Genomic DNA, 8,942 nt, shown 5'->3' on the forward strand with positions numbered 1-8,942 from the left:
ACTGGAGGTCTCACTGAGTTTAGAGGTCAGGTGGGAAGGGGGATGGGGACATTCACGTGGAGACAGGGGTTGGGGAGAAGGTATGGGATGAGGAACAGTTGGAAGGTAGAGTGGGGGGGGATAAAATATGGAGTATAAATAAATAAACAAGTAAAATTTAAAAAAATTACAATTTTTGTTGCTTTTTTTGGTGCTAATTTAAATAGTTTTATTATTCCATGTTATTTGTTTTGGGTCCCTATGGAACAATGCTACAACCTCTTCTTGGACTGATTTAATCCACTTCTTCAATGGTGGGGCCTGAAGAAGCACCACCAGATGGGGGAGCTCCTCCACCAGGGAAGCCACCAGGCATTCCCCCAGGCATGCCACCAGCACTCTGGTACAGGTTGGTAATGATAGGGTTGCAGATTTTCCCCAGTTCTTTCTGCTGATGCTCAAATTCTTCCTTCTCTGCAGTCTGGTTCTTATCCAGCCAGCTGATGATTTCATTGCACTTGTCAAGAATCTTCTGTTTGTCCTCATCATAGATCTTGCCTTGAAGTTTCTCATCTTCAACAGTTGCTTTCATGTTGAAGGCATAGGACTCCAGTGAATTCTTGGAGGAAACCTTATCTCTCTGCTTCTCATCCTCAGCTTTGTACTTCTCAGCTTCTTGGACCACGCACTCAATATCTTCCTTACTCAAGTGGTTCTTGTCATTGGTGATGGTGATCTTGTTCTCCTTTCCTGTGCTCTTATCTACAGCAGAAACATTGAGGATACCATTGGCATTGATGTCAAAAGTAACCTCAATCTGAGGAACCCCACGGTGTGCTGGAGGTATGCCCGTGAGGTCAAACTTTCCAAGCAGGTTCTTGTCCTTAGTCATAGTCCTTTCTCCTTCATACACCTGAATGAGTACACCTGGTTGCTTGTCAGAGTAGGTGGTGCACGTCTGTGTCTGATTGGTGGGAATGGTGGTATTGCCCTTGATGAGGACAACCATGACTCCACCAGCAGTTTCAATACCAAGGGAAAGAGGAGTGACATCCAAGAGCAGCGAATCCTGAACATTCTCAGACTTGTCTCCAGATAGAATGGCTGCCTGGATAGTTGCACCATAGGCAACAGCTTCATCAGGGTTAATGCTCTTGTTCAGTTATTTTCCATTGAAGAAGTCTTGCAGAAGTTTCTGAACCTTGGAGATTCTGTTAGAACCACCCACCAAGACAATATCATGGATCTGTGACTTATCTAGTTTGGCATCTCCAAGGGCCTTCTCTACAGGGTCCAGTGTGCCAAGGAACAGGTCAGCATTCAATTCCTCAGATCAATTCCCTCACAGAGAGAATCAGTCTCAATACTGGCCTGGGTGCTGGAGGAGAGGGTACGACGCTTGGCCCGCTCATAGGCTGTGCGGAGATGGCAGACAGCTCTCTTGTTCTCACTGATGTCCTTCTTGTGCTTTCACTAAAATTTGGCAATGAAATGGCTATTTGGTTGTCAAAATCTTCTCCACCCAAGTGTGTGTCTCCAGCTGTTGATTTGACTTCAAAAATTCCATCCTCAATAGTGAGGACTGACACATCAAAAGTGCCACCTCCCAAGTCAAAAATCAGCATATTCCTTTCAGCTCTGACCTTCTTATCTAAGCCATAAGCAATAGCAGCAGCAGTTGGTTCATTGATGACTTGGAGAACATTGAGGCCAGCAATAGTTCCAGCATCTTTTGTTGCCTGCCACTGAGAGTCATTGAAGTAAGCTGGCACTGTGACCACCACATTGGTAACAGTCTTTCAGAGGTATGTTTTTGCAATTTCCTTCATCTTTGTCAGAACCATGGAGGACACTTCCTCTGGGTAAAAACTTTTTGTCTCCTCTTTGTCCCACTTAGACCTTGGGCCTGCCTGCATCATTCACCATGAAGGGCCAGTGCTTCATATCAGACTGAACAACAGCATCAATCAAACCTATGCCCGATCAGATGTTTGGCATCAAAAACTGTGTTGGTGTTCATTGCTACCTGATTCTTGGCTGCATCCCCAATTAATTGCTCTGTGTCAGTGAAAGCAACGTAACTTGGCGTGGTGCGGTTACCCTGGTCATTGGCAATTATTTCTACCTTTCCATTGCTGGAAGACACTCACACAGGAGTAGATGGTGCCAAGATCAATGCCAACTGCAGGTCCCTTAGACATGGTTGCTTGCATGTAGTCCTGGCTGTGCTGACAANGAGACCACACAAATGCCTGACAGCTGCCTCTGAGTTCAATGATCTTTTGTTTTAAATTATTCTAAAAGATAGCTCGAGGTTAAAGAAAAACATACAGCAAAAATTAAACTTTGAGATTCATGTAATATTTAGATGAAGGACAAAGTATTTCAAAAATAAGAACTTGGGGGAAGAGGGCTGAGCTCACGTGGGACATGACATAGTATTCCAAGGTTCACAATGAAAGATGAATGGTAAAGATGCACACGATATAATTCTCTAGAGAAAGAATGAGAGATAATGGGAAGGAGAGAAGGAGAGGAGGATGAAAAGGGGAGGAAGGGGAAGAAGACAGAGGTAGACCTCAGAGAGAGCTCATGGCAGAGGGGATGATATTAAAAACTTAAAACCTGCTCAGCAACCTCAAAACAAAGAACAGACTTGCAAATAAAACCTCAGTTATAACAGGGAATAGTTGGGAACTACATGGCGAGATGATAGACTTAAAACCAATTATAAAGATGACAATAGTCCATTGGTTTAAAAACATGTATCATAAAGGAAAGCAAAAACAAAATCTACATAGCTGAAGAGTGAAGGGCAGAAGAGACACATGATTAGTATTGGAAAGCAGGGCCTCTGTGTCAGTACCAGAGAAAGTAGGCACACACTGAAAATGTCTATGGGGGTGTGTGTGTGTGAGTCTTTCATTGTCATATAACATTAATCAGAGCTTTAAGACACACAAAGCAAAATAATTAAAAAACTGAAAGGAATAATTGACAAATTTTAAATTATAATTAATAATTTCAGTACATCCCTTCATAATGAATTGAACAGTAAAATCAATAACAGTATAGAAGAAGACTTTAGCCAGTTTCTTCTAACTGGCTTTATTGAACACTATCCCAGCCCTAACTGACAACATACTCTTTTCAAGCACAAATGAAACATTAATACAGAAAACATCATAAAACAAATCTCAATTTTCCAGAAAACAAAAACAAAAACAAAACCTCACAACTTAAATGACTTTAGGAAAAGTCCACCAAATAGCTGGCAAAANCCAACCAACCAAACAAGTATTATTTTAAGTATAAACACCAAGCCAGTATTATTAACTCTTTCAGAGTTACCATCACTCTGCAGTGTTTCCAGTTTTCCCTCTGTATACAAAATAGAAATATAGATGGTGATAAGAAAAGATAACAGTAAGTATCCTCCACAAACATAGGCACAATAATTCTCAGCAAAATGGAGGCAAACCAATACTAGCAATATAGAGAATAACAATAAGTCATGGCTAAGCAGAATTCATTAGTGAAACATCACCAATTCAATATTTTAAAACCTACTAATAGCATTGGTGAGATTAACAGTGCAAAGGAGAAAGCATACATTATTATCTCAGTAGAAAGTAGAAAAGTACCTTGATATAATTTAACCAAACACATGGTGACTCTATCAATTTAGGAACTAAAAGAGGGCTTCTTCAAGTTGGTAAAAACAACCCATAAAAACCCTTTACAAACACAATGCTTCATAGAGAATATTTTCATTTGGAAAACAGGAACATGGTGAAGCACCTTTTTTTTTCCTATGATTACACTAGTAGATATAGGCAGCATAGTAAAAATTAAAAAGTAATGAAAACTCCTAAGGTTACCAAATCAAAAATTAGAAGATGTTAAAATATCAATTTAAATGTTGTTACAATGAATATAGCTAGCAGAATATGGAACAAATTTAAAAAGCCAATTTTGTTCTATATATCAGCAATAAAATACTAAAAGTACCACTTAAGAATATAATGAAAATGGTCTCAAAATAAAACTCTGGATAACTTTTTAATAATATATCAAAATTATTTATATTGAAAACAAGAGAAGAATGTCCAGCATTACTACCATAGTCAACATTTTGGTAGAGATTTAGTCAGATCAGTTGGGCAGGAGAAAAAAATAACAGCTAAATTGGCAAGAAAATAAATAAAAATAAAATCAGTTGTGTTTCTGCACATTAGTAATAAACAATGAATCATCTTAAGGAAACAATTCAATTTAAAAAATAACCAAAAAGAATAAAATGCTTACGAACTTATTTGTCTAGGGTTGGGCAAGATTTTCACGTTGAAAACTACAAAACATTAACAAGATAAAAGGATGAAAGTCATATCATGTGGAAAGGTATCTTTTGATTTGGTTTATAGGCTTACTATTGCTAAAATTGTGGTAAGGCTTCCCCAAGCAATCTTCCATTTTAATTTTTATCAAAATTTCATTTTTATTTTTAGAAATAGAAAAGCTAACCTTATATTTTGTTTGGAAATGTAAGGAGTCACCAATACTTCTGATTAATATTTGGATCCCCAAACAACTACACCTTTCTCATGACAAAACACTATTCTGGGCTGTGACATTGATGGCATAATGTGGATTAGACCAGGAAAGGAGAAAACAGACGTAATATAAATGTCTCAAAAGCCTCATCAAGCTTGATGAGGCTCACTGGTGCCGAAAGGTTATGAAATTTTTGTATCTGGGAATGTTGAGGACTCACCTTCAAGGTGCAAGCAGAGTCAGAAACGCACACACCCTTTAAGGCAGGGGAGTGAATCTCAGTTTGTTTCCTTGCAGTCCACATGTAGATGTGTTTGCTTTGTCATTCCATGCTTGGGTTCTATGATTTGAGGACTTAAATCACAAGGGAGAAGTGTTTCTCAAAGGGAACTCAGCACTAATTCCATGGACTTGAATTTGAGATTGACATACTTGGGATACTCAGGCCAATTATCCATTGGACAAAAAAGACCGTCAATATGCTAACAGGTAACTCGTCCCGACTAATGCATAAAATGCTGACACCTACTGATTAAGCTTTTCAGTGTGTGCGTGTGCGTGTGCGTGCGCGTGCGTGCGTGCGTGCGTGTGTGTGTGTGTGTGTGTGTGTGTGTGTGTGTGTGTGTGTGTGTGAATGCAAGTGTTACATCTTGTGCAGAGACCAGGAACAACCTCATGTACTGTTCCTCTGGTACTTTCCATTTTCTTTTTGGGACAAGGTCTCTCCCTAGTCTGTGAATCACCCTCGGGGAGCCTTTCTCTTCTGCTGCCCCAGTTTGGGGATTACAAGTTCATGGTGTCAGCCTGGATTTTTTTTTTTTAAATGTGGATTATGGGGATCCAACTCAGGTCTTCAAAATTGTAAGGGAAGGATTTCATCAGTTATTCCTTCCAAAGGTAGTATAGCTCCACGTGATGTTCTAAAATGCAGTGTGAGATGAATCTTCAGTCCTAAAGTATAGGAGTGACTAATGGGCCTATTCAATCCTGTCCTATTGAGTAATTCTGAGTTGCTAGGAAAGTTTACTACTGTCTAGTCCTTAAGTGAAAGCTAAAAATTACACAGGTATGAACTAAAGTGGTAATTATAAAATATGCAATTTATCAACATAAGATTATAATAGGAAGACCAAATTCAGATCAGGAAGTCAGAAGGGACATCAGGATGTAAAACCTAATATGAGCTTTGAGTGATGTGAGAGGGAGTGTAGAAGAAAGAACATTCTCTGCAGTATGAAAGGCTCTGTGAACTTGATTGAGCACTCATAGGCCTGTAATGTATGAGTTAGAGAACAGGACAAAAACTCAGGCATGCAGGATGCATACATGATGCTAAGGATTTTCTATGTATTTTATTAGCTGTGGGGAGACAATGAGAGACTTAGAGTAAAAAGGATGACATATTAGCTATTTTCTGCCACTGTGACTAAATCCTTGACAAGAAGCAATTTAAGGAAGGACAGGTTTATTCTGGCTTACAGCTAGGAGATAGTCTATAACAGTAGGGAAGGCTTATATGCAGGAACATGAAGTGCCAGGTTCCTCTGCATCCACAGTTTCTATGGCTTTTTCTTTGTATTCAGTTCAGAAACCTAGTCCATGAGACCATGCTATTGACATTTCGCATGTGTCTTCACTACTCTATAAAAACCTCCCTGTAAAGATCATTACAGACACGTTCAAATGTTTTTCTTCGATGATTCAAATCCAGTCGAGTTAAGCAGGATTAACTGACATAGATGGCAAGAAGGAATTTAAGTTCCATGAAATATTTTGATACTGAGAAGAGAGGGATATTGGTTGTATTAGAAGTTATAATAAAAGAAAGAAGGTCAGTTATGGGATTATTTCAATAAACCAACAGAGAGCTTGTTGATTTCAGCCAGGGCAATGGAGGACATTGTGTGAAAGCACAAGCATGATTTATGGAGACCTCAAGTTCTCCTCTGTTTCCACAGAAGCACTGGGTGATTGTTCACCTCTGACACTGGCGTTTGTATCTGAGTTTTAGCAATAGCCAGATTCTCACGTTCTTGTTTCTTCCCCTCTATGATTATGTACTTTTTTTGTACTTTTGAGGCTATAGTTACATCATTTTTCCTTCCTCTTTCTCCCTCCAAACTCTCCCATATAACTGTCCCAGCTTTCTTTCAAATTATAGCCTTTTTTTCATTAATTGTTGTTATGTAGAGAGATTCTTATATTTAGAGAGAATTTTTTTCTCATTATTACTTTACATCCTTATTGCAGCCCTCAAAGATGGTTACTCCCTTCCACAATCCCTTTGCCTCCCTTTCTCCTCTGAGAGAGTGGAGCCTCTCCCTATTCCCCCCTCATATCATATCTCCCAACCCTGGCACATCAAATCTCTAGAGGGCTAGGCATTTCATCTCCCATTGAGGCCAGATAAGGCAGTCCAGCTAGAAGAACATATCCTACACACAGGCAATAGCTTTTGGGAGAGCCTCCACTCCAGTTGTTCAGGACCCACATGAAGACCAAGCTGCATATCTGCTACATATGTGCAGGGGTATGGTGGTGGTAGGTCCAGCCTGTGTATTTCTTTGGTTTGTGAATCAGTCTCTGAGAACTCCAACCGGTCCAGGTTAGTTGACTCTGTTGGTCTTCCTGTGGAGTTCCTATTTTCTTCAGGGCCCACAATCCTTCCCCCAACTCTCTAATAAGAATCCCCAAGTTCCATCCACTGGCTGTGGGTGTCTCCATCTGTCTGAGGACAGCCTTGCTAGACTCCTGTCTACAAGCATAACAAAGTATCATTAACAGTGTCAGGGATTGGTGCTTGCCTGTGGGATCTGTGTCTAGTTGGGATAGCTATTACTAGGGCATTCCCTCTGTCTCTGCTCCATACTCCAACCCTGAGTCTCTTTTAGATAGGTTAGATTTGGCTGGAATTTTGTGATTGGGTTAGTGTTCCACTGGGTTGAAGATCTATTGGGGCTGTTAGCTATTATAGGGGGTAGCCTCCTCAGGATCCACATCCCTAAAGCTGTGAGTCACAGCTAAAGCAACACCCATAGTTTCTTGGGTGCCTCCCCTACCTCAGGTATTTGGCACATACTTGAGATGCCACCTTCTTTGCCACTCCTTCCAATTGCAAATTTCCATTCATTCTTGTGGCCATCTGTCCCTTCCCACACCTGATCCTGAACCCCCATTTCCCTCCCCATCTGCTCTCCCATCCAGTTTCCTCCCTCCATTTGCCTCCTAAGACTATTTTATTCCCCTATCTAAGTGAGATTTAAAATTTCTCACTTGGGCTTTCCTTCTTGTCTAGTTTCTTCAGATCTGTGGAGTATCCTGTGTTTTGTGGCTAATATCCTCCTATAAATGAGTTCATTCTATGCATGATGGTTTTTTTTGGGGGGGGGAGGGGGGTCTGGAGTACCTCACTCAGGATGATATTCTTCACTTCTATCCATTTGCCTGTGAAACTCATCTGTCCTTAATCTGTTAATCCTCATCTGTTTTTAATGGCTTAATAGTATTCCATGTGTAGATAGATGTACCACATTTTTTTCATCCATTTTTCAGTTGAGGGATATCTAGGTTTTCTGGTGTTTCTTTTGTCGAAGTACAGCTTTAATCCATGGTGATGTCATAGGATATAAGGCATTATTTCAACTTTCTTGTATGTGCCAAGGCTTGCTTTGTGACCAGCTCTATGGTCAGTTTTAGAGAAGGATCCATGAGGTGCTGAGAAGAAGATATATTTTATTATGTTTGGGTGAAAAATTCTATAGATGTCTATTAGGTCCATATGATTAATAATATCAGTTACTTTCATTATTTCTCTGCTTAGTTTTTGTCTGGATGACATGTCAATTGATGAGCATGGGGTATTGTAGTCTCCCACTATTAATGTGTGGGGTTTGATATGTGATTTAAGCTTTAGTATTGTTTCTTCACAGATGTGGGTTCTCTTGTGTTTGAGGCATAGATGTTAAGAATTGAGATAACATCTTGGTAGATTTTTCATTTGATAAGTATTGTGTCCTTCCCTGTTTCTTTTTATTAATTTTGGTTGAAAATCTATTTTATTAAATACTAGCATGGCTACTGCAGCTTGCTTCTTGGATCCATTTGCTTCAAAACCTGTTTTTCAGCCCTTTACTCTGAGGTAATTTCTATCTTTATTGCTGAGGTGGGTTTCTTGTGTGCAGCAGAATGATGGATCCTGTTTTCATATATATTTTGTTAGCTTTTTATTCAGTAATTGAATCCATCGGTATTGAGAGAAATTAATGACCAGTGATTGTTTCTCTGTGTTATTTTGATATTGGTGATGAGAGAGAGAGGGAGGGAGGGAGGGAGGGAGAGAGAGAGAGAGAGAGAGAGAGAGAGAGAGAGAGAGAGAGAGAGAGAGAGAGAGATTCTGCTGTTGGTAAGAA

At 39.7% G+C, this 8,942-nt stretch overlaps 1 pseudogene; it reads right to left on the reverse strand.

Moving 5' to 3' along the window:
- Positions 1-274: 274 nt before the first annotated feature.
- On the reverse strand, positions 275-2,180 carry LOC110291372 (annotated as a pseudogene).
- Between the last annotated feature and the right edge of the window lie 6,762 nt (positions 2,181-8,942).

This window comes from Mus caroli, chromosome 3, assembly GCF_900094665.2.
Source record: "Mus caroli chromosome 3, CAROLI_EIJ_v1.1, whole genome shotgun sequence".
Lineage (NCBI taxonomy): Eukaryota > Metazoa > Chordata > Mammalia > Rodentia > Muridae > Mus > Mus caroli.